General features: G+C 38.3%; 1 long non-coding RNA gene across 2 annotated transcripts in view; it reads left to right on the top strand.

The window, feature by feature from the left end:
* The window catches only part of LOC309636891, a 410,385-nt gene that overhangs the window by 83,409 nt on the left and 299,830 nt on the right, over nt 1-27,146 (top strand). For both annotated transcript variants that reach the window (XR_014250277.1, XR_014250280.1), the window contains exon 2: nt 25,967-26,072. This is a non-coding gene — a long non-coding RNA (uncharacterized lncRNA). The remainder of the gene's footprint in view (nt 1-25,966; nt 26,073-27,146) is intronic.

The following is a 27,146-nucleotide window of genomic DNA, read 5'->3' as shown; positions in this document are numbered from 1 at the left end:
TTCCATAGTAGATACTCTCAGTGCATGTCAGTTTCCACTGTTCCGTGTTCTTTCTTACAGCTGGAGTCACTTTTGTTAGAATCCTCCCCAGAGCTATGCAGGAAGGCCTCTGGCAATCCTAGTAAGGTTGCTCTTCGCATTACTATATGTTCTATTTATTCTCTTATGTTTTTGTTAAAATTTAATTTATTAACTTACAACTTACATAAAGTGCAGAAGTCTTATGTGTATAGCTTAGTAGATTTTAGCATATACATACACCCATGTAACTACCTCCTCAATCAAGATATAGAAAACTTCCAACACCTGGGAGGTTCTCTTGTGCCTTTGTCTAGTCGATTACATGTGAGCTGCATGATTTGCAGCTCAAAGTCCAAAATGAAAACCTGGTGCTCCTTGTTCAAGAATATTAAGAATTTCCAGATAGTGAGAGCAGAGCATTAAGGTAAGCAAAGGGCCTTTCTAAATGTGGAGCCTTATGAGACATGTGCCCATGAAGCCTGCCCCAATTACATGCCCCGCCAGCAGAGCTACCTACTATTCCAACTTCGATTGCTATCTGAAGTTGTAATATGTTATGTTCATGCACTTTATATAAATGGAATTATACAGCACATACTCATTTGTGTCTGCTCTTTTTATTCCACAACATATCTATGAGAACCATCCATGATGTTACATGTTTTAGTAGTTTTTCTTTTTCTTGTGGTGTATATTCCATTGCATAAAAATTGCCTTATTTATTCTCCTGTTGATAGATATTTGGATAGTGTCCAGTTTGCTGTATAAATAAAACAGCTTGTATATGTCTTTTGGTGGACATATGCACTCACTTCTCTTGGGCCTATACTTAGGAATGAAATTGATGAGTTATGGGCAAAACGCTCTAATAGGCACTTCATGTGAAATGATTACACATCAGGGAAATGCAAATTTACTACCACAGTGAGATCCCACTAAACACTTTCCAGAATGGCTAAAATTAAAAAGACTGAAAAGTCCATATCGTGGTGGTAAAGATGTAGAAGAATTGGAACTCTCATACCTGCTGGAGAGAGTACAAATTGGTTCAGTCGCCTTGGAAAACTTAAAAGTTTTTGCCTAAGCTGAACATATACCTGACTTATGATCCAGCATTTCCACTCCTGGATATGTTTATTTTCTACCTTCTGAAGTTACTTTGAGGAAACATCTAAAAAAACTTCAACCTGATTCTTGGTTTATTAATACACTGCAGTGGCCCTTTGCAGGGGAAGTCAAACAATCACACCTAAGTTGCTAGTCATGACAACTAGGTGTTTTTTATATACCTGCTTAAAAGCTCCTGCTGCATTACTTCTGTTTTCCCACTTGTAGGCAAGAGATGGGTCAAGACAAAGGAGGCCTGATGGGATGTCAGTAAGTTGTCATTAGGAACCATCATTTTAAACCATCCATTTTAAAAAATAGCTTATTAGTGGAGGAAAGCACGAATAAGACACATAGGCACTTGGTGTTTTGTGAAGTGAATGTTAATGGGCCTCAGATACATCCCTATGAGACATGAGTGCAAACTGACAAGTAGAATGTATTCAGAAAGGTCCCCATCACCAAGGTGACATTTTACTACAGCAGGCTCAGTCTCACCTACTTCCTTAGCTCACTGATTTCTGAACAGTAGCCCACAGAATGTGTCCTGTGCCCTGAGGAAATTTTAGGAAAGTCATATTCCATGGCATTACCCCTTAGAGATTCTGATTCAGCAGATCTGGACTAGGACCCAGGATCTGCGTTTGTCAGAAGCTCTTCTGGTGATTCAGCAGCCAATCCTGGCCAAGGCAGAGCATGTAACAACAACAACTATTAGAACTGTAGATCTTTGATGAACTGCTGCCTATTCAGCTGGAGCACAGATACTCACTGGAGCTTTCCCAACTCCCTTTCCAGATGGCTGTACCATTTTCTTAATCTCTGTGAAAGCCAAAAATTAAAGTCCTAAGAACAGATTGATGTCGCCACTCACCTAACAAGAGCATAATTCATCTTCTTTGGAAGGATCTACTACTCCTTGGATGGATCCTTCTTGAGTAATAAGTGCCTAAACTCTTAAGCTAATCACCTTGCCCTTGGCCCTCTCAGGTGTCTCTTTCAGAGCCAACTTCTGTAGCTGAGCCAGGTAACAATTATGACCATCTATTGTACATTTACTATAGCCTAGTCTCTTTGCACATTTATTATCTCATTTAATCCTTACCACAACTTTTGCGAGCTTGATTCTATGATAATGCTGATTTTAGAAGACAAAGACCTAGAACAGTTAGGTAACTTGCCTAATTAGTCTCCTAATAAATAATGGGAGAGCCGTAGCACCGCACAACTCTTACCCTTTGGGGTGGGTGTATTTGGGATTACTAAGGAGAAACCAGGACTTGAACACACGTCATTCTGATTTTCGAGATAATGTTTTAGTGTCTATCCCAGCCTCCTGTGCCCCCTTACTGAAATACATTGTTTAGGTAACAACATGTATTACATTAGAACATAGATTTTATTTGTTCTGTTATAATATTTGACTTGCAGTTCTGGGACACCAAGGAAAGGGGTCTTCACTCTCTGTCACAGAGCTAATCTGTTTTCTACCAGGCATGTAGAAGTGCAGGATCAGGGGGTGTTTCATAACGGAGCCCTGTTGCAGGCTATACCTAAATCGAATTGCTTTTCTTAGTTATGTTTTCTGGATGCCTGCAGTAGTCTGACCTAAATGAATAGATAATTACTTAGGCTGTTATAAACATCCCAATCCATTTGGTGATCCCTTTATTAAATGAAACGGGTCCTTTTATTCCTTTTCTGATACTGCCTGTTTATAGAATAATCTCAAAGCTATTAGCATTTAAAGAGGAATTAGACAAAGATGTCCTAAATTGTCCCTTCTCCTGGCTCTTGGTGTTCATGGGACCCTTGCTTTAGCTAATTGCCTGAAATGAATATTAAGTGCATTGATCTCTATCAAGCACATCCTGGAAGGAAAGCTTTTGTGAAAGTCATTTCAGTTGCAGACTTAGGTTGCCCATACCTAAGTATCCAGCCCAAAACAATAGACACTGGGAACATTCCAGAATTCAAACAAAACCTATAAAAGATAACATGGGAAAGGCTCTTAGCTTTCTCGAAATGCCCTTGCTTAAGCTCCAAACTCACATGGTTTAGCTTTATTTCCATGGGAAGCAACAGAAAAAGTTTAAGATCCCTTTCCTTTTTCTCCTTTCTCCCAGAAAGCTCATAAGAACTGTGCCTTATGTCACAGCATAGGGAGTAAGTGCTCTGCTCTGGAAACAGACAGACCTCGGTTTAGATCCTAACTCAGACCTCTATGAACTGTATAGGACCTTTGGCGAATATTCTCCTTAAGCCTAAATTTGCATATCTTTAATAGGAATAAAATTCTTAAACATATTCCTTATGCTATAGTGCTGTGAATGGACATAGTAAAATCATTCAACAAATACTGGTTATTATTAATAATAAAGATTAGGATAAGCATCCTGGGACAAGGCATCAAAAATAAGCAAGATTCTAACTCTTGCCAATTAAATGTCAAAATTACCGGAGGGGAGAAGAGAACATTTTCTTTCTTCTGTTTGAGGGACAGTGTGATGTGGCAGTGTAGTAGGAATAAAAATTGAAGTTTGGTGACAATAAAGACCTAAATATGGATCCACATTCTGTCTCTGATTTAGGGCACATTGCTTACAGTCTTTGAAGTCCAACGTCTTTATCTGTAAAATGGAGATGGTTGCACTTATCTCCAAGTGCTACATTGTCTGGAGTTCATGAGGAAGTGTTCATCAAACGCCTAGCACACTAATCATGCTCAGTATGTTGCGGTTCTGTTTTCCTTTTCCTCTTCTGGGCCAGGTATTAATGTGTCTCCCGTTGAAAGAGTTGAGAGAGGAGATGGAAGTGCAGTGGTGAGGGACAGTCAGTGCACCTGGCTGTGAAGGAGGCGGCAGGGAAGCAGCCGGTGGTCAGATACAAAAGTAAGGCAATGTTCAACTTTGTATCTCCAGTTTCTCTTGCTTCTCCAAACCACCCTGGAATCCAGCTGAAATGATAACTCCCCAATACTTGAGAAACTGTGAACTGTTTTTCAAGAAAAACCACTCAACACACACACACACACTTGAAAACATGCTCCCTTTTGTGGAGTCATTTTCCTATTTCTTGCCACTTCGCTTTGATTCATAGAGAAAGACGATGTAAATTCTGTTCTGCCCTCTAGGTCACTCCTGTGCTTTTCCTGCAGATGGAAGAGTTGGTAGGAAAGTAAAGGAGATTTTAGAACAACATACGTGCTTCTCTTGAGGTTGGGAAAGCACCTTTTCTAATCAACCATAACAAATCTGGAGCCTGTGCCTCCAGACGGGTCTCTTTAAGCTTCCAGCCAGGCAAAGCCACGTGGGGTGGAGGTGGGAGGCTGCCTCAGGAGCACCTGACGTGGATTCCTGCACTTCCTCAGCCGTCTTAATCCTCTAACCACTGCTTAGAGCACCACAGGATCCAGAGCCCTCCTGCTGTAGCTGAGGGCTCGTGGCTGATCCTCTTTCATTCCCGTCATCATTGGAGTCACACGTGTCTCAGTCGCAGTAAGGCACCTGCACAGGCATTGCCCTTGTCACCATGACAACCAGCACAGGACAGGGATTAGGCAGGCAGCACCAAAGAAGATGGTACCCCTGCTCTCCTGGTGGCGGTGCCGCTGACATGCACTCTTTGCCACAGCTGCCATGACTCTGTGCGGGTGGCCTTTCCCTTCCACTTCAGGGGTGAGGTGGACGGGTTGGGGTGAGGCTGAAAGCTGAATTCCAGAAGCAAAGCAGGTGTTGGAAGGCAAAGTTCCCAGGCACTGGGCAGCAGGGCAGCAGGCCACCTTTCCTTCTTTCTTTTCTTTTTTTTTTTTTTTTTTTTTTTTTTACTGTTAACACTGTCTGAGCTGCAGTCTTTTTTACATATGAGGTGCTTTCCTCATGAGCAGGAAGAGGAAAAAAGAAATTCGATCAATTATTTATTGAGGCTTCCTGATGCTTAACAAGCCACTCATCTCACAGGCCTCCATCTCCAAACACCACCATCAAATGAACTGGTCTCAGCAATAAAATGAAAAATACAGAATTTTGGGGATAAGAGGTTTGAATCCCAGCTCTACACCTTTCAAGCTATTTGCATTTTGTCAACTCCTGACCTCTCTGAGCCTCTCAAATCAGGTACTGATTACTGATTAACAAATCTATCTTTGATTAATTCTGAGGGTAAAAAGATGGTGACAAATATAATGTTCCCAGCACATCTATGGCCTAGATAAACAAGTAACTGTGGCCTTTGTTATATTACCATGAACACAGAGGTACCAATAAAATTAAGATTTTGAGCTTCTTTTTTTGGAAACAGTGGAAATTGACAGAAAATATCCTCCCAGGAGACTGAAGAAGCTAGTACTTTAACACTGTGACACAGTCACTCTCTAAGTGTGCACTTGGGACCTGTAGGGTCAGCATCCCCTGGGGGCTTGTAGAAGATGCAGATTCTTTGGCACCACCCTACTGAGCTACTGAATCGGAACTCTGGTGGTGGGGCTCAGCGATCTGTCTTTTAATAAAGCCCCTGTTTAGGGTTGAGAGTCGACTGTTCTAACAGAAGTAGAGAACGCTTGACTCAGAGCTTCCTGAGGACAGAGAGGGCGTCCTGCCTATTTGTACATTTCTAGGGCTAAACAGACAACTGACACGCTGTATTTGCTCTGCAAACTGAGTGAATGGATTCCATATATCTGTGTTAGCATACGGTATTTGTTTTTCTCTTTCTGACTTACTTCACTCTGTATGACAGTCTCTAGGTCCATCCACCTCACTACAAATAACTCAATTTCGTTTCTTTTTATGGCTGAGTAATATTCCATTGTATGTATGTGCCACATCTTCTTTATCCATTCATCTGTCAATGGACACTTAGGTTGCTTCCATGTCCTGGCTATTGTAACAAGAACCTAGGGGCAGGACAGGAATAAAGACACAGACGTAGAGAATGGACTTGAGGACACGGGGAGGAGGAACGGTAAGCTGGGACGAAGTGAGAGAGTGGCATGGACATATATACACTACCAAATGTAAAATAGATAGCTAGTGGGAAGCAGCTGCATAGCACAGGGAGATCAGCTCGGTGCTTTGTGACCACCTAGAGGGGTGGAATAGGGAGGATGAGAAGGAGACCCAAGAGGGAGGAGATATGGGAACATATGTATATGTATAGCTGATTCACTTTGTTATACAGCAGAAACTAACACACCATTGTAAAGCAATTATACTCCAATAAAGATGTTAAAAAAAAACCCCAAAAAACTGAGTGAATGGATCGTCTGTTGTCCTGCTGATGTTGGTCCAGCACGGGTTTACCATCACTTTGTTTTCTTTGTTCTCCATCTCCCATGTAACCACGAGCCACTGGAGAAACTTGCCCCCCACTCCCCACCTACAGTTCCTAAACTGTCTTGATATTTCCATTCTAGAATCAAAGACACTTATAGGAAACACTGTTAAATACAGTTAAACAGGCATCTTTACCTCTGACCTGATCTCTCAGAGCCTTTAATTTTCAATATGCTTCTGCACTATGACTCTTCAAAAGGATACAGGTACAGGCTTAGGCATCACGCTGCCCTCAACACTCCTTAGCCATGTGACCTTGGGCAAACTTAACACCTCTAAGCCTATTTTTTTAAATCATTATTTAAATATTTTTTATATTCAAAACAGTATATTTTTTGGTATACAGATTACAACAAACTTAGTGAAAATATACTGATAGTAAGCATTCAACAAATGTATTCTCTTATTATTATTTAAAGAAAATATTGATAAGAGGGATTTGAACCTTTATATTTTTAAAAATATGCCTAAGTTTTTTTGAGTGGCATAATCACTTAGCTTGTTATGAGAAGGGAAGTTCTTCCTTGTTCTATTTACTTTTCCATAGAGGAAAAATGTTATGAGGCAGTGTTTGGGGAATAGACAGACCTGGGTATAGAGGAGGCTCTCAATAAGTATGAGCTCTTATTATTTTTATTAGTATATGGATGATAACATTTTTGAAAATCTTAGTTTTCCTGGTTGTCCTTCAGCTGCTTCTCTAGCCACTGTAGTGAAGGGATTGATTATTTTGGGAGGGGGGAATGCAGCCTAGAACCCAGCCCTGATCTTACAAATCGAGTTTCTAAGTCTACAAGGAGACTTAGGAAGTGCTTTTGGTGTGGATAAAATAGAAACAAAAACTGACTTTGGTGAGAGAGAAAGGAATTTTCCAGGAACTCTCATAACTGGATTTAAATGTTAATATTCAAACCTAAAAGAGAAGAGCATTATGTTATGAAAGAAACATTATGTTATGTTAAGAGCCTTATGTTATAAAAAGGAGGACATAGGAGGGACAGAGAGGGTGAGGGCAGAGAGAAAATGAAGGAGAGAGGGGAGAGAGAGAGAGAATGAAGGAGAGAGGGAAGAAGAGCAGGGAGAGAAGAAGAAGGAGAGAGAAGAGAAAAAAGAGAAAAAGAACGAGAGAATAACATTGGGAATTCTGAAAACATTGGGTAAGCCCTCCATTCCCTGAGCTTAGGCAGAAGACTGGAAGACTAAAACACTGCAATTGGCACCGTGAGAAAATAGAGGATGATGTCTAGGGGAGATCTTTAAGAGTATGGACTTGAGATTAGCCTCATATTGTCCTACACATTTTAGCCAGGTTTGGAGAGAGAAGTCAAGATTTCCTTGTTGCCTTTGTGGATAGAGAAGTGCTCAGAACACTGGACGATAAGGACAGGCATGCAGATTATGTATGAACCTAAGGCCTGAGGCAGTGGCAGAGACGATCACCATCATCATCATGTGCTAGCATCATGTCCACGAGACCGAACAGAACTTGCCACACTTCAGTAAATACCACTGCAGACCAGTTATACCCAAGGATGACAACCGGACAGAGACCTACACCCAGGAAAACAAACTCCACAAGTCACCCTAAATGAAGGCCATTTAGAACCAGAGGTAATTTTCCCAAATCAAGACAATGCAAAAACTGGGAACAGAAGTCTCCTTTTCTCAGTTCACCCTTGACATATTTTAATGAGTGATGAAGGAAGGGGAGGAAAAGGAGAAAGAAATACTGAAAATCTGAGTATTTATCCAAAGTGTTTGGATAGTAAAGGAGATAATAATGCCTGAATTTGGTGAAAATAAAAATAAAACAAGCAACAGTAAGCACTTAAGTTGAAGTAAGGTAGAATAATTTGTCTTCTCTAAGCAGATGGTTGAGTTTGGTGAGAGTTCCAGTTAGAAACTATTATGATTTCCTTTTTTCACATATAAATCATAGACTATCACCCTCTCTCCCATTACCTAAGCATGGCATGTTTAACTAAACTTTCTTTGCAGGAGGAAAGGTAAGACCCTATGTCACCTCAGAACACCCATATAATGGGGGTTTTCCCAAATAAGAAGGAATTATAGATGCTGGAGAATCCAAATGTGACAAAATACTACTCATTTCTGTATTTCCAATTCCTGTAAGAGTGCTAATGTTCAGTAAATGTGGTTGAATGAATACATGAATGTGTAAGAAGTACGTAGGTGAGACAGCTCCTTTGAGATGGCAGTATCAGGTAAGGCTTCCTAGAAGATACAACACTTGATGCTATTCCATCCCTGTATCCAGAGTGATTCTTTAACAGATAATTCAGATGGCACTTCTCCTCTACCCCAAAGTCTTCTTTGGCTCCTCATTTTCTCAGAGTGAAAACCAGAATCCTGACAGTAACCTCATGGCACTCCTGACCTGTCTGACCTCACGTCCTGCTACTTTCCTCCTCCTTCACTCTGCTTCAGACATTGCTAGCTGTTTTGCTGTTCTCCATGTGGCTCTTCTCACATGGAGTCTTTCTGAGGTGTGAACACGGAGGACCTTGGGTCCTTGGGATACTTCTGTTGCTAAAGAAACGGAATTCCTTTCAAGTGGCTATATTGAAAAGAGGAACAATGTTGGGGGGCCATTGTTATGTCCTCCCAGAGCAAATGTGCACAGCTTTCAAGTTAAAACTGGATATTTGAAAATCTAAAAGCAGATCAGGCGTGCTTTTGTCTTAAGGCCTTGGCACTGGTTGCCCCCTCTGCTTGAAAATTCTGCCAAATACCTGCACTTCTAACGCACTATATATTTATGTGTTTTATGTTTATTATTTTCTGTCTTCTTCTGGACTGGATGCTTTACAAAGGCAGGAATTATTTTTACCTGTTGTTGTTGTTTTTTAATGTTTTTGATTCACTAGAATAGTACCTGGCTCATAGTAGACACTCAGTAAATATATGCTGAATGAATGAATAAATGAATGAGTGAAAGGTGGATAGGATAACCACTTAATGAATCTCATTAGGGCATCTTTTGAAATGGTGGTAGTAGTTAGTTCATACAAGATTGTGCATATTTTTAAAAAAATGAGTTCAGAGAGTAGATATTTTGACCTCTTCTCCCCAAAGAAAAGATGAAATTTCCTTCATGGAAAAAAGTTTTCTGTTTACCAGCCTTAGTACCTGACTAGAGGAAATTCTGATTGTGAGTTCACATTTCTTCTCAAAGATGTTGCAAGCTCCCATTGGGATCTGAGGCAAGATTTACCTATAAAAACCAACTAATGAAGAAATTTCCCAATGAAATACTCACTGGAGACCAAAGTCTCCAAGATCTCATTAAATTGTTATGCATGCAATATGCTTCTTAACTGCCTGGGTCACTTTTGCTGCCAGGGTACATCACGAAGGGAAGGTGATAAATCTCATTGGTTTTTCTCCTGTCTCACCCCACGTCTCAAGTTAGAAAGATTGTCCTCCACCCAGCACTGATCCAGATGGGCTGAGAGGCAACGATGGATGTTCAAAAGAAACTACAGCGGCTCTTCTCACATGGAGTCTTTCTGAGATGTGAACACTGAGGACCTTGGGTCCTTGGGATACTTTTGTTGCTAAAGAAACTGAATTCCTTTCAAGTGTGGCTATATTGAAAAGGGGAACAATGTTGGGGAGTCATTGTTATGTCCTTCCAGAGCAAATGTGCACAGCTTTCAAGTTAAAACTGGATATTTGAAAATCTAAAAGCACTCTCTATGGACTTTTGTATTAGAAGCTCTCTGTAATACATAGATCGGTGGGATCCTTTGGAAGCTACGTGCATTGTGCCCACGTGAATTAGGCCAGACCCCACTGGGAATAAAAAAAAAATAGTAAACTGCTCATTCATTTGGTGGAACTGGGTGGGATTGGGGAGGGGAAGATTAACTCTTTCAGGAGACTAAGTACAGATGCCGGCATAGGTATATAAGATATGAGGTGGGGAAGAGAAGAAGAGTTGTTTATAATTCATATGTCAGCTATATAAATATTTCATTTCCATAGAAAAATCAATGTACTTAATGTAATTTTCAGTGTCCCTCTTCACATGTAGATATGGACTTAAGTTTAATTTTATGAAAGCATTTCTTTTGCAAAAACTTGCGTACTCCAAATTCAAAGTACCTGAAAGAAAATGGAAAAAAAAATTGCATTTACAAAAGTATGTTGTCTTGGTGAGGTCCAAAAGGAAATATTTTGTCACATATATTTCTGACAGGCTTTTCTTTGTTTTTTACTTTTTATTTAGATATTCTGGCATTAAGAAGACTTTCTGGATGGTATTTTTGTGACCTAAAATTGGTTGCTGCCAAAATATGAAAAACGAAACAAACCAAAACTATTATTTCTTGAACATTTATGGTAGGCCATAAACTTTGCTAAGAGGTAAAGACTTTATTTCACTAGATCTCCACGGTTATAAAAAATGATTATCTCCATCTTACATAAGAGTAAACTGACAGATAGTGTAAATTATTTTTCCAAGGTCTCACAGCTTCCAAGGGAAGGGGCAGCCACGAACTCAACTGTTCTACTGACTTCGAAACCTCTGCTTCTTAACATCTGCATACACACCCTCTACAATGAGAAAATAATTTTATTTCTTTGCAATAGAATCTGGCTCTATTTTTCCCATTTTAATTGAGAAAATAACAATACTAAAAATTAAAAAGAAAATTAAAAAGCATTCCTGATGCCAGCAGTTTAATTAAAGGATATTACGTTTATATAAAAATTTAGGCAAATATATCTTTGCATGGTTGTAGTCAGTATGAACATAGAATTTTATACTTTGCTCTTTAAAGTATATGTAAAGTATATGTCACATATACTTTACATAATGTTGCAAATTTCAAAAAGGTTTTAAAATATTTGTATAACATTCCAATGAGTGGGCATACCATAATGCTGGACGTTTTAATTATTTCTAATTTTGGGGTATTATAGATAATATTGCAGTGAACATCCTAATTGAAAGAAAAAAAAGCTTAAATGAATGCTTTCTCCAGAATAATTTCTGAGAATGGGATTACTGAGATATCTTTATTTCTATAGATATGCGCTGATATATTGCTTTTGAAAGTGGTAGACTCACATTGCAATTACATCCCGAATTGTTTGAGCTTATAAACTTTACCATCTTCACTGTCATTGGTAATTGTGATTTATTTTAAAAGTTCATCTGTGCAATAGCAATGAAATGTCACCTTACTGTTTTAATTTGCATTGTTATTTGTAAGACTAAACATTTCCTATGTATTCATTTAGAATGTTCATTTTCTCTTTTTATTATGCAAATCAGTGGCATTGCTTAAATATATTTTATTTCTAGTATTCACAAAGGATATAGACATATATCTCAATCTGACTAATTATATATGTGTACATACAAATACCTGTAGCTATATAAATATGCATGTATATTTCACTTTCAGGTTAGATAAAATCACTGCAGGACACATAAAATATCAAGTGATTCTTTTCTCTGAGAGGATATCAAAAAGTCTAGTATCTTTATCATGTACTACCAGGAACTTAAATTATTTACTTCAATGAGATAATCTATATTACCTTCCCTTGACTCTTATGCTTCCAGTAACTCAATGAAATAGTCACCCCAACCTCATTAAGGAGTTGTCATTAGAATCTTGTGACTTGCAGACTGGTGACCCCTCTAGATATGAAAGATATGACGCAGGAATGCAGATGATAGATGCAAGGCCTTTAGTACCAGTGATACCTGTACCCTGTGTCCCTGTGCCATGTATTGGCCCCTGAGAGGGGGCTCTAGGATTAAGGCCAAGATCTTAGTTCTGGCTTTTGGCCCAATGCACCATACAAAGAGTCTGTGCTGAGTGTCATTCACAGCAGCTACTACCTAGAAACCCACTATTTAGTTGTAAGCATTTTTTGGTCTCATAAATTTCCATGAAACTGTGGCTTTGGATTTAAAACTATAAAACTCCTCTTTGAAGTAAAAACAATAGAATATGTTTTTTTGTTTGAAGTGTTGCAGCCAAGAATCAAGTTTGGATGATTCCAGGGAGGGTGAAATTCTGTCTGCATCAAGAGAGACAGAACTTGTCTCTCCCAGTTCTCTGAAAGAACAACTGCATGTTGGGCCATGTTTCAGAGACCCTTTGACTAGAAAATGGGCAATAAAATGCCACGATGTTTGGGGAAAAGTAATGAGATCATGTGGCTCTCATTCTTCCTTTTTCCCCCATGGTTAAAACCCTCTTTGATATTAACCAGGAACAGAGCATCTGCTCATCGCTAGGCATCCCCAAAAGGTTAGACGGTCTGATAATGACTAACATTATTCATCTTAAAAATCAGTTCATGTATCTTATCATTCATTCACTAATCAGGGAAAGGGCACACAACATGGTACAATAGAAAATTTAAACTTCAGGGTTTTAAGTCCTAAGTTCTCTGCCACTTTTTTAACTGGTGTTCCTGGGCTATGAAATAAGAGATGGGACCAGATCACCAGGTTTTCTTCCCTCTATCACAGTTTGTGATTCTTTAGTAGCATAGGCATCAAGCACCTACTTCTGGCACAATGCCTTTCTGGCTTAGGAAAGTATGAAAGAAATGTCAGATATGTTTCCTGCTATGCAGGGACTCTCAGTCTTGTGAACTCCAATCCATGTACCCACAGGAGAGGTGATACAATAGTAATGCTGTGAGGGTGTCTTGATGATGGATGAGACAATACAATGTGTGGAGCTTGGAGAAAGAATATGATGGGCTTGAAGCTGTACAGAGCTATGTTCCAAATTCTACTACGGCACCTGCTCTCTGTGCTGCTTGGTTCAAGTGATCATACTTCTAGGTTTTAGTTTGCTTATCCGTCAAACGGGAAAGTAATAATTCCCTTGAGTGGTTTATTGTTCTAAGAGTTAGAGATACTGTGTGTAGTGTCACTTGTTCCCTGATATGTTGTAGAGACTAAAAAAAATTGGTAGACAAGATATGGAGAAGGAAGAAGAGGTAGGAAAAGGAGAGAGGTGGGCAGAATAAACAAGACCTTTGGACTGAATATTAGAGAATTTTTTTATTTTTGCACTTTCAGTTGAGTAAAGGAATTTGCAAAATGTGGCTTATGTGTATATCATTTACATTATGGAACTTGACGTTCTAGTTAGAAAAAAAATAAACAAAAAAGGAAATGAAAATATGTCATTACTGTGATGAATGTTTTATGTCCAGTGTACATTGAGACTTACAGCAAGATGCGTTAAAAGATGATTCTCTAAGGAAGTGACCTCTGTACTGAAATCTGAAAGATGCTACATAGGAATTGATTAATTGAAGGGAACTACACACATAAAGTCCTGAGATAGGAAGGAGGATGGCACATCTGAGCAACTGAAATGTTAACAGAACTGGAGTAAGATATGCAGCAAGAATGGTGCAAGAGGGTCCAGTGGATGGAAAGTTACTAAATATCAGGGGTAAGAGGGGATTCTTGCTAAACAGATTTAACAGGATTCTTGCTGAAGACAGTTCAAGCTGACCAGATATCAGCTGGGGGGATGGTGAAGGACGAGGAGTTTGATCTGATATTGAGGTAGGGATGGGATGGGGCGGATTCTCACTAAACTGACTTAGTAAGATTCTTGCCACAATGGACATCAAGGTCTAGGCTTAGAGGGCTTAGAGGAGCCTGACTAACGTCTAGAAAATAACAGCATATGTGTGAAGCATAATTATAATCTATTTTCAATTAATATATCTGATTAGATAAGGATTAACTGAATAACTTTTTTTCTAAAAGTATATATGCACGTCAAGCCATAACATCTTCTAAAATGATGCTTTTTTCTATCTTTCACATACTAAGTTCAAAATAATCAACATCTATAAAGAAGTTTCCTTAAAGAGTAGGTACTTTTTATGTGTGCTAAACCTTTAAGAATAATGATGTCACCACCTTTACAGGGCTTAGTCTTGAAATAGGTACTTGTCAAATGTTCTCTTTCCTTTGATAGGTGTTGGTTATATGTCATCCTTTCAACAAATACATATAATAAGCCAGCATTATGCATTATGGAGCTAGGGATACAGCGGTGAACAAAAGAAATATCTTTTGTACTCTAATGGAGCGCTTTCTTTTTTTCTTCAAATCACTACCAAAAGCCTTTAGTTCTGATTGTAAAGTCCTGGATCTATCTTGGCAGACTCTAAAATTTATATTTATATTCTTGCATTTGTATGTGATCTTCATGACAATTCTCTGTAAAAATAGAGGCGATAGAGGGTAAAGATTAAGAACTTGGCTTTTGTAGTCAGAACAGCTGGGGTTCAAATCCTGGCTCTGCTATTTATTAGCTCTTTTTTTGCTAAGTGCTTTACATGTGTCATTTTAAACTCAAAAATACTTCTATGTGAGACGTGCTTTTATTTTCATTTGTAGAGGACAAATTGAAGCTCAGAGAGGTGAAGATTTTTCTGTTTTCTGAAGGCCCTGTTTTCCCAGGGTCACACACCTAGCTCTAAGATGTAAGACAATGCTGATTACCTAAGGTTAGCAACTTTCTCTTCTATAATAATTAAAAACATTTCATATTTTCCTGACTCTGAAATTCCGCAAACCTCTTGAGGTGGACCAATCTCCAGGTTTCTAAATACCGTGCCTTATTAAAAACCAACAGAATCTCCTGTTGAAAGAGTTGCCTGGCCAGGGAAAACATTTTGTCTTGTTTCTTAATAGAAAATCAAGCCTGCTGATTAAAACAAAGTAATAGTTTCGAAAGCTTCCTCTTGACAGAGCATTTGCTTTCTCATTTCCTAATGAATTACTCCCCAAAGAAACTCATTATATTTCAAGGCACAAGACTCCCTGGAGACCTCGCCACCTCCACCATTCACTTACTAAAATGTTCATAATTTAGGAACCCATAAGCCTTGCCAAATTCCCTGAGTCCTTTGAATCCTTTGCTTATCAATTATTCTTTGTTTTATGTTATGATCAAAAGGAGCTTTGCCCTCAGATAAACAGGAAAGGAAGCCTTCTCTTACTTACAGATAAGGAACATTTTGCTGATAAGATGAAAAGATACAGTGATGAATATTATTATATTATTGTTGTGTTATTATTATTATATTTACAGTTTAGTTAGGGAGTCTTGGCTTATTGTGGTGTAAACATAAAACAGTTTTTTTGTTTCCAATAAATGCTCAATTGACGCCTGTCTCTCCCACAGGAGAGCAGGTGCTTTTCATGGTATCTAATTTCATAACATTTTAGTCTCTTTAGGTTATTAAAACAGTTTTATTTTAGTTCTTAAGATTCAGAACTTTCAATTTTAAAACTTCAATTTCATATCTAAAAGAAAGCTCTCCCATTCCTCTCCTACTCTGTGGTTGAAGTATGGCATTCTGCTCTCCTTTACACATCCTTCCTTCACTATGGTAATCTCTTGGGTATAGGGGTGAGAGAAAAAAGTGGGGAAAATGTGCAAGTTGACTTTTTTTTTCCTGCATAGCTTAGACTACTTTCCTACATTGTTGATTATGAGCTTGATGTGGATAGCTGGTCATTTTAAGAGACTTTGTACTGATGGAGGTTAAAATCTAAGCAGTCCCACTAGACCCTGGTGCCCCCTGGTGAGCTCAGCCCCTTAGTCATGCTGATGATGTCATGCCATCTTTCTTTGCTGTGCATGTCTCCTTGGTCCACACTCTGGGGTTCTAATCTCACCTACGCACTGTGACCTCACCTCTAGTATCTGTAGACACTACTAGAAACCATCTTCTATGCCTGTCCGTTCTACCATACCGTTCCTCCGCAAGCCTCTTCCCCTTGCTCTGGGACCATTGGGCAGGTTAGTCCAACTGGTAGCCCTCTGGACATCTACCCCTCTCCCCTTGTATTAGTTTCCTAGATCTACTATAACAAAGTACCACAAACTGCATGGCTTAATGCAACAGAAATTTATTCTCTCACCAAACTAGAAGTCCAAAATCAAGGTGTTGATAGGGCCATGCTCCCTCTGAGACTCTGAATAGAATCCTTCCTTGTCCTGTCCTAGCTTCTGATGGTGGCCATTGTTCCCTGGCATTTCTTGGCTGGCATCCCTCCAATCTCTCCCTCGTTGTCACATGGCATTCTCCCTGTGTGTCTCCACAGTATATTCTTATGAAGACTTATGAAATTTAGGGCCTACCTGCTCCAGTATGACCTCATCTGACTTAACTAATTACATCTACAAATGTTAACCCAAATAAGATCACGTTCTGAGGTACTCAGGGTTAGGACTTCAACACATCTTTCGAGGAGGGACATGATTCCACCCATAATACCCCTCTTTTCAGGCACTGCCGAATTTGACAAGTGATTCCCTTGATTTTGAGAAGCAGAAGTAGTCACATGATCCCATCCTTCCACAAATGGAATGTGAAGAGAAGAGGTAGAATTTGTTCGTGAATACTGCATGGCTCAAAACTGATAAACTTTTCCCCCACCCAGTCTTTTTAAAATTATCTTGGGGTAAGTGGAGGTGATAGCTAGGTCTGCTGAAATGCTGCTTCTCTGCAAGGTGTGAGGCGAAGTGGCTGCACCAAGAACTAAAAAGTCTGAGCTCACGATGCTGTAAGCATCGCTTTTGTCCTCAGCGATGGGCATTTGTTGTCAACCTAGGTAAACAGAAGAATTCTTTGTAGTACCTCACACCATCTTATTATATTAATAATACTGATAATAATGATACGATGATAATGATGTTCACTTTTTTGTGTGTAATTATTCTAGGCACTGCCATTAATGCTTTGTATACACTGTCATATTTAATATATTTGACCAAGGTATTAGCTTCTTTATTTATAAAATTTAAAATTTTAAACTAATTTTAGCCTTACAGAAACACAACAAAAAGAAAACAAAACAGAGTTTCCATCTGGCTCTCATCCCACTTCCCTTAATATAAATACATTATATAACTTTAGTACAATTATCAAGAACAAGAAATTAACCTTGTACCATACTATTAACTAAACTCCAAAATTTATTTGTATTTCACCAGTTTTTCCACTAATGTCCTTTTGCTATTCCAGAGTCTTATCCAGGACCCCAAAGTGCATTTAATTTTTCTTTCTTTGTAATCTCCTACACTCGGTAATAGTCTTCAGTCTTTCCTTGTTTTTTATGACCTTAACATTTTTGAGTATTATTGATGAGTTATTTTGCGAAATGTCCTTCAATTTTGGTTTGTCTGATGTTTTCTCATGATTGTACAGACTGCAGATATGTATTTTGGGCAAAAATACTGCAGAAATGATGCTATATCCTCAGTGCATCCTATCATGGGATTCATTATATTGATATGTGTTATTACTGGTGATATCGACCTTAGTCACTTGCTGAAGGTGGTTTTGGCACGTTTCTCCATTGCAAAGTTAGTATCTTTCCCTTTATAGTAATAAATATTGTGAGGGAGATACTTTGAGACTATATGAATCCTGTTTCTCCTCAAACTTTTGCTTACTAATTTTAACATCCATCATGGATCTTGTTCACGGAAATTATATTGTGGTGTTTATGAGATGATTCTTTTCTACTTCCTTCTGTTCTTCTACATTTACTAATTGAAAATCAACTGTAAAAAATGCTGCCTTTCTTCCCCATTTATTTATTTAATTATTTATTAAATCAGGATGGACTCAGGGATGGTTATTTTTAATTTATGTGATGTAATTCAATATTATCATTATTTACGTTCACATTGTTACAGCTTTGACATAGATGCATGCGTATGGGTAACTCAACCTTGGGAGAAAAATGTGTTGAGACTATCTGGACTGAACATGTGATTGAATCCAGTTAAGACCTCTATATAACTTGCGTGCAGAAATCTGTCTTGCAGACAGTCAAGACAAGCCTGGTATGTAAGTTCCTTTGCTTATTAAACCTGCATCCTGTCAATCTGGAGTAGTCTGCCTGTCCTTACCCTTTTTCTAGGGAAGTCAGTTTCAGATTTTACCCAGAAAGTTCCTGAGGTTGTGACCCAAAGGCAACAAGGGATCTTTTGACTGTTTTCATAGTTTTGTCTTTTTCAGAATATCATATAATTGGATTTATAAAATATGTAGCCTTTTCAGACTGGCTTCTTCTCACTTAGTAATGTGCATTTAAGGTTATTCAATGTCTTTTGTAGCTTGATAATGCATTTCTTTTCATCAGTGAATATTACATTGTATGGATGTACCAACTTGTTAACTCCTTCACCTATTGAAGGATATCTTGGTGGCTTCCAGTTTGGGCAATTATGAATAAAGTTACAGTAAACATTACATACAGGTTTTTGTGTGGACTTAAGTTTTAAAATAAGTTGGGTGAATACCTAGGAGTGAGATTGCTGGATAAGACCATATTTAGCTTTGTAATCAGTAGCCAAATTGTCTTCCTAACTGGCTGTGCCATTTTACATTCCCACCAGCAATGAGTGAGAGTTCCTCTGCTGCTCTGCATCTTCTCCAGAATTGGTATTGTCAGTTTTCTGGATTTTAGCCATTTTAATAGGTATATAATATCTGATCATTGTTTTAATTTGCAACTCTCCAATGACAAATGATGTTGATCATCTGTTGATATGCTTACTTGCTATCTGTATATCTTCTTTGGTGAATCATCTGTTCAGATAATTGCTTGGTTTTTTTTTTTAATAGACTTTAATTTTTAGAGTTTATAGAAAAACTGGGCTGAAAATATCAAGGGTTCCTATAAATGCCCTCTCCTCCCCATCAGTTCCCCCTGTTTAACATGTTACATTAGTGTGGTACATTGGTTACAATATGAACCAATGTTGATACATTGTTATTAACTAAAGTCCATAGTTTATATTAACATTCACTCTTCATGTAATACAGTTCTATGAGTTTTGATAAATGTATAATGTATCCACCATTATAATATCATGCAGAATAGTTTCACTGCCCCAAAAATGCCCTGTTATCTATTACTCCTCCTCCCCTCCCCCTGAACTCGAAGCAACCACTGATATTTTTACTGTCTCCATAGTTTTGCCTCTTCCAGAATTTCACAAAGTTGGAATCATACATCATTTAGCCATTTCATATTGGCTTCTTTCATTTAGCAGTATGCATTTAAGGCTTTCCTCTATGTATTTTTGTGACTTGATAGCACTTTTTTTTTTTAACATCTTCATTGGAGTATAATTGCTTTACATTGTTGTGTTAGTTGCTGCTGTATAACAAAGTGAAGCACCTATGCATATACATATATCCCCATATCCAGCACATTTGTTTTTATTGCTGAAGAATATTCCATTTTATGGAGGTACAAGAGTTTGTTATCCATTCACCTATTGAAGTGCATCTTGAGTACTTCCAAATTTTGGCAGTTAGAAATAAAACCGATATAAATATTCTTGTTAAGGTTTCTGTGTGGACATAAGTGTTCAGATCCTTTGGGTAAATACCTAGGAACACGATGGTTGAATTGTACAGTAAGCTTATGTTTAGTTTTGAAAGAAACTGCCAAACTGTCTTCTGAAGTGTATTATTTTGAATTCCCACCAGCAATGAATGAGACTTCCTGTTGGTCCACATCCTTGCCAGCATTTGCTGACAGTATATTACTTTTTTTTTTTTTTGGCTGCATTAGGTCTTTGTTGCTGCGCGGGGGGCTTTCTCTAGTTGTGGTGAGCAGGGTCTACTCTTCGTTGTGGTACGCGGGCTTCTCGTTGTGGTGGCTTCTCATGTTGAGGAGCACGGGCTCTAGGCGTGCGGGCTTCAGTAGTTGCAACACACAAGCTCAGTAGTTGCAGTGTGCGGGCTTCTAGGGTGCAGGGGCTTCAGTAGTTGTGGCACACGGGCTTAGTTGCTCCATGGCATGTGGGATCTTCCCAGACCAGGGATCGAACCCATGTCCCCTGCATTGGCAGGCGAATTCTTAACCACTGTGCCACCAGGGAAGTCCCGATCAGTATATTTCTGATTCAAAGTTTCATCTTCACATTTCCAGATGTTTGCTGAGGTTTTTAATTCATTTTTGAGTTTAGTGTTATAGTTTTCTCAAGTTCAAGGTTTTTTGCAGAGGAAAGGAGAAATTTAGTGGGATTGGGGGAAGAAAGGTTGATGTGCCTTATTTCTCTTTTGTTTGTGTGATCTTTAATTCCCCCCACTTTGTTCCTTATTTCCTTTTGCTGTCTCATTGCTAAGGAGTACCATCCATCCTCTACGTATCCAATTATCCTCTAAAAGCAATTCTTCTGTGTGATTGCCACTACCTGCCAAGCTCCTTTGCTGTAGCCAGTACTGCGAACCACCAAGGTCTGACTTGTGTTCACCATATTGGCATTTAATACTGGACTGTCACTTTCTCAGGTGATTTTGTCTGTGCTTTTTCTGTGTCCTCTTCATTAAGCCCCTTAAGTCTCTTCTATCCCATTCTCCATATCTACAAGCCTGAAGCAATGTGTGGGAGCCCTTTGGAATTTTGGAATTGAAATTTTTAAATTTACTTATAATTAATTTAAAGGTGGTCCTGCTTTTTTATTTTCTAGTAATGTTAAGGCATATTATTTTTGTTGATGCTACGAGTTTTGTGGAGAGGGTGTTGAGAAGATATGAAATTGGGAAGTTACCACTGTGTTCAAACAACTAGCTTTGAATTAAAAACAAAAAATTCAAAACTTTAGAAATGATATGGCCTGGATGCAGTTTTGTAAGAAGGTAATGTCCTGAGCTTTCAAAGACTGAGTCTGCAAGCTCTATATTTCAATACAACACATGGAAAAGTGATACATTTGAAATGAAGATAGATGCTTAGATGAATAGATGGGTAGACAGAAATGTATGTATGGATGGATGGATAGATAGATAGATAGATAGATAGATGATAGATAGATAGATAGACCGACACATTGTTAGGATGTATATTAGAGGCAAAGGGATAATGGGGAACTTTTCTTCTTTGTGCAGGATTAGCTGGTCCTGTCTGTTGACTAAACAGAAAGCGATTAAAAAGGAGGGAATTTCCTGCCAGAGAAAGACTAATTTGTGGTGTCTCTCTGTCTACATGTTCCAGTGAAGCTGGACTAGATTGGCAGTTACTGCAAAGAAAAAGGTGAAAGCAATCAGCCAAAAGTCAAAGAAAGAAGTTATTTTCTTAGGGAAAGCAAAATTTTTGAAGCATTTATCCCTCTGTATGGGTGGTATGTAGTGAATAAGGGGATAAGGGTGTTAGATCTAACTTGTGTCCCATCTCACAGAGCTTTTCCAAAAGTTTCAGAGCTAAATTGGTAGTCTTTCCTGGTATTGTCAGTGAGTGGCAACGTGTATGTGTGCACTCACATAAGAGAGAGAGGAATAGAGACAGAGACAGAGAGAGATAAGAAAAAAGGGACCCAGGGCAGCCTGATTTCCCACAACTTGGCAAGGACACAGGAGTTTTCTCTGGGTAGAAAGGATACTGTGAAAAGCAGCAGAGCTTAAGGCCCTTTGTGAGTCCCCTAAATGAGCAGCCATATACCCGAGCAAGGGAATTTAGGCAGAAAATTAAGTAGATGCTCTGTGACATGGAGAGACAGAGGAATCATTTCTTTCCAGGGTCACCAATGCTGGGCATCTACTCTAAGAGCAGCTTCCATGAACCCTCAAATAACCCTAATATGTGTCCCACAAGATTCTAGTATTTTTTTGCCAGGAGCTTAGATGAGAAATTGGAAAGGGGGAGGAGATAGAGAAGCAGATAACAAGCTTGCCAACTGGGTAGTTATTCTCAAGAGCAGTCACTGTGTTTCACAGGAAGAGGGGAAAGTATTCAGACTGTTCCCTCCATTTGCCATCTCAACACACACACACACACACACACACACACACACACACACTTCTGCTGGTAAGTCTCCCAAAAGTTCTGGTAGTGAACAATTGGAGTGCAAAAGATAATACTGATACCTAGAGCTGACCAAATAACTGCCCAAAATGAGACCACTTTAAGCGAGAAGGAAATAGTTTGGGATTGATATTTATCAGAATAGACTGATATCCCGTCAATTACTGTTCTTCTCCACTCTCTTCCCAGGTAGTTTTCAGAGAGTGGAAGCAAAAAAGAAGTATATAACTTGTTACTAATAAATAAATAACTAAAATCTTTCCTGTATATTACATCACAGAATTGACTCTCCCACTCCTTGTTACTAAGCCTGAAATTCTGCCACCAAAGATTCATTTCCTTCAGATTGTAAAAATGGCTAAAACCTGTCTTGTCTACCATCCCAGGTTTGTTGAGAAGATTGAAAACAATGCATGTGATTACCATTTTAAGTTGTAAAATAATTGTATCACTATCAAACATTAATGACAATGTTAATAGAAATAAATTATAATGTGTAACTATCAATTAAAACCCTGACATCTGGGTTAAAAGATAGATGCCTTATGCAGATTTCTATACGATACTTTCCTTTCTGTTTTACCTACTCTGTTTCTAACCCCTTTGACTAATGTGAACTAAGGGGGAAGACTCAAAGAGCCAGAGGAAGAGAAGAAAAAATAAAGTTGATCAAGAGTGGATTATAGGTAGAAGAACATTTCAAGTACTATGTGGTGGATAACAAAAGAATAACTCTACAGCAGTTTAAAGACAAAACAAAACAAACAGAAACAATAAACTGTTTGATCTCTTTCCATTTTAATCAGTCCAGCAAGAAACAACTCTTATTACCTGACTGCCTATAGCTATGATCCTTGCAGAAGCCAGTTTGCTCGCCTGTATTGAGTATGTTTGAGGGGCCCTTAAACTTCTCCTTTACATTATATGTTTGTTTTTCGAGTGCTAGGCACCCTTTTAAGAACTTTACATGTGCTGTATTATTTTAATACCTACAACAAGTAGGTACGATTATTTTTCCAACTTTAGGGAGGAGAAACTGAGGCATGAAGAGATTAAATAACTTGCTTGTCACATAGCTGTAAGTTGTAGAGGTAAGAAAGATTCAAACTTAAGAAGTCTGGCTTCAGGCCATGCATGCTCTTAATTACTAACTTGAACTGGTAACTTTTGGGGTCCACCCTCCTGTTTTGGGGCAGAGACATTTGTAAATCATCCTATTTAGGTGATAATCTGATTGCTCCTAAAATGGAAATTTGTTTCTACTCTTGCTTAGTTATTTACACACACACACAGACACACATACATATACACTCATGCATTGACAACTTGCCAACTTCTTTTAATTTGGGAAAAGATGACTAGATCTTTTGGTGCATGAGTTATGTGTCTTTTACCCCTGGATTTATTTTATCTTGAAAAATGGCACAACTTAACGATTCTGATTGCCATCCATTGAGAGCACTGAAGTAAGAATTATTCTATCCAAGGCTGCCATTTATTAGCTCTGTGTGTCCTTGGTCTTGTGTAAATATTTTGAGTTTCAATTTCTTTTTCCTTAAGAAAAAGTAATTCTACCCACCTCTCAGGTGGCATGAAGATTGTATAAGATGCTGTGCATAAACTCTAAAGACCCTTGTAAATGGATGGTGCTACTGGTAACTAACTTGTCTTCTATTTTCTGTATCATCTCTTCATCTCTCCTTGAAAAATGAGATTTCCCTTGGTCTTCCATCCCCTGCCAATTCTCTAGAGTTTAAGTAGATAACCCAAGTTTCTCATATAGTAACTTCATCAGAGAACTAAGAAATATGTATTTGAAAGTGGAGAAAAATGAGGCCAAAGACTCACACAGGGGAATTGGAACCAGAAGCAGTTCTAACTCACAGTCTAAATCCATTTTCTTTAGATTACAGTGTTCATTTTTTCTCACCTGTGCTTTTTCTCTCATTTCATCACACAGTATTTTCTTCTCTTTTCAGAGCTAAGGAATGAAAAAATGAAAACAAAAATTAATTCAAATCTCAATTCAGCAGGATCTTTTTTCATCAATTTTCAGGTTCCTAGTTCTGTGTATATATACAGGATATAAATTGGCAGGAATTTAAATTTCTACAGGACTGCATTGTTATTTGTCTTTACGTACTTTGTTATATGTTTTACAACACTCATGTTCAGTATTCAATATGATTTCTCTCAGTAATTTGTTTTAAGATATATCAAGTAGTGGAATCATTCCTGTCTTACAGATAAGGATACAGAAGCTCAAGGAAATTGGACAGGAAAAACTGCTGGCTAAGGATTCACAGTTGGTTAAAGGAAGAGAGGGAGTGAAAGGAAAAAGGATCCTTTAATCTTTAATCTTTAAGATTAAATCAGAATGCAACTCCCTTTTCACCTCAAGTGTTACTATTTACTGCTTGGTCAGAAGTATTCTTGAGTTACTAAGAGTGTCCAAATTTCGATCAGAGAATTTATAACACATGAAACCCAACAGCTTGTTTATTGCTTGTTTATTGCACTGGAGTCCATAGCACTCAAATGGTCAGTCATTTCTGACCCTGGCTAGGACTTTAAAGGCCAATTTGAGATGGTATTCTAGTTGATAAGTGGTACATGTAGGGTCCTGCATCTGTTGGAAATACCGTGGGGAGAAGAGAATTCTGTAAAAAGGAAGTGATTTTCACTGTGTGGTGGATAATGATCACACACACATACATTTGAACATTTACATATATTATTTTGTAATTAGCATATCTAATTGCTTTCTGACATTAGGAATTAGCTTGCCTGTTTGCTCTGTGTCTCTGCTTAGTGCCATTATCAAAGGTGTGGAATCCACCAGTCCCTGAAGACCTGTGCCTATGGTATGGGTCTCCCTTAACTCCCAAAGGGCTTATCATATAAAAGAGATGATTTTAGGATTTCAGTATTATTTCTGACCTGGAAGAGAGAGCTCATTCTGTTTTGGTAATTCCTGGAGAGATTATAGATCATGATGATTATAGTGCATGGTAATAGTCAGAAAATAGAGTTTACAGTTAATGAGAATTCATACCATGTTGGTATTACATAATCCTAAAAATCATCATTATTTTACATGGCAACAAACTACCATCATGCATTCTTTTGCTGGTATATACAAACAGTCGTCTAGCCCAAAATGCTCACAAAATAAGGTGCCTGTGGTATGGGCTAGGGTCAGTCACAAAGAACTCCATGGGGGTGATGAATTTTATGTAACTGTGAGAGAAAGAAAATGTAGAGATTGAGATGTTAGACTATTTCCAGGGAAAGTTGCCTGATTGACCTTCAAGAAATCTAATAGGCCTACATTACCTTAGAAGTAGAAGTCTTATGAAGTAGAAGTCTAAGTGTGATGGTTAATTCACGTGGCAACTTGACTGGGCCATGGGGTGCCCATAGAGCTGGTTAAACATTATCTCTGGGTGTGTCTGTGAGGGTGTTTCTGGAAGAGATTAACATTTGAATTGGTGGGCTGAGTAAAGGAGATGGCCCTCCCCATGTGGGTGGGTATTATCCCACCCACTGAGGGCCAGAATAGAACAAAAGGCAGAGGAAAGTTGAATTTGCTCTCTACCTGACTGCTTGATCTGAAACATCAATCTTCTCCTGTCCTCAGGGCTCCTGGTTCACTCTCAGGCATTCAGACCTGGACTGCAGTCTACACCATTGGCTCTCCAGCTGGCAGATGGCAGATCGTGGGACTTTTCAGCCTCTGTAATCATGTAAGGCAAAATGTTATAAGAAATCACTTTCAAATATAGATATAAGTAAATAGATATGAGATATCTATCTCTATATCTATCAATCATTTATCTATTAATATATCTTTTATTGGCTCTGTTTCTCTAGAAACCCTGAGTAATACACTAATACACCAAAGTTCCTCAGCTTTGCAGGTACAGAAACTTGAACTTGTCAGTGAGCTGAGTTGGGTTATTCAGGGACACTGATTCGTGCTGAATAAATTCACAAGAGACTAAAGTATGTATATCAAAATGAAAGTGATTGGTCAATATTTTGATAAATAAGACGATTTCATCTCCTTATTAAAAACCAATGATCAGAGGCTAGCTTGATGAGTATAGATTCATAATAAAAATTAGTTATAAGAGTGGACAATTTAATGTTATAACTATTTTCTGTGATATACTGTCTCTGAGGACCAGGATATTAGTTAATTAATTTAGAACCCTTCCTTTTAATCAGAGTTTGAGTCAGTATTCATAAAACATGGCTAAGAATTTATTTCCAAATGTGACGCTTCAGATGTGCTCAACCTCTTTAGTTTGATTAGTATCAAGTCTTGATCTGGTCTGGGAATTTTCCTTTCCATTTAATTGTGTATCACTGCTGTGATGCATCTTGTGTTGATTTTATAGTTTGTCTCTGAAAAGTTATACCTCTTTTTCTTAAAAAATAGTTTAGGGGCATGTCATCATTATCTCATTGCAGTGCCCATAAGTCTTTAAGAACAGTTGGAATCAACAGGAAGAGTTGGAAATGTTGAGATTGTTCCCATTATAATGTAAGCCTAACACTAAGCCTGTGTAATGTAACACCAACATGGCACGAGTGAGGACTTACAGGTAGTAACGAACAATGTGCTGAAGAGTTAAAGACTGGCCTGTTCTGAACAAATAAAAATATAGTCAAGAGTTATGAGATCACTTGAACAGATGATGGAGTAAGATGGACTGGAGGTAGATAGTTGCAGATTTAGAATGAAATACTGCGGTAAAATTCAGTCTGAAAGCAAAACCATTGTCAGCCCTACATAGGGAGGAATGGGGCACTCT

Source organism: Balaenoptera physalus (assembly GCF_965194825.1).
Source record: "Balaenoptera physalus genome assembly, chromosome: 10".
NCBI lineage: Eukaryota > Metazoa > Chordata > Mammalia > Artiodactyla > Balaenopteridae > Balaenoptera > Balaenoptera physalus.
The sequence above is the reverse complement of the archived record's forward strand: the minus strand, read 5'-3'. Positions and strand labels throughout refer to the sequence as shown.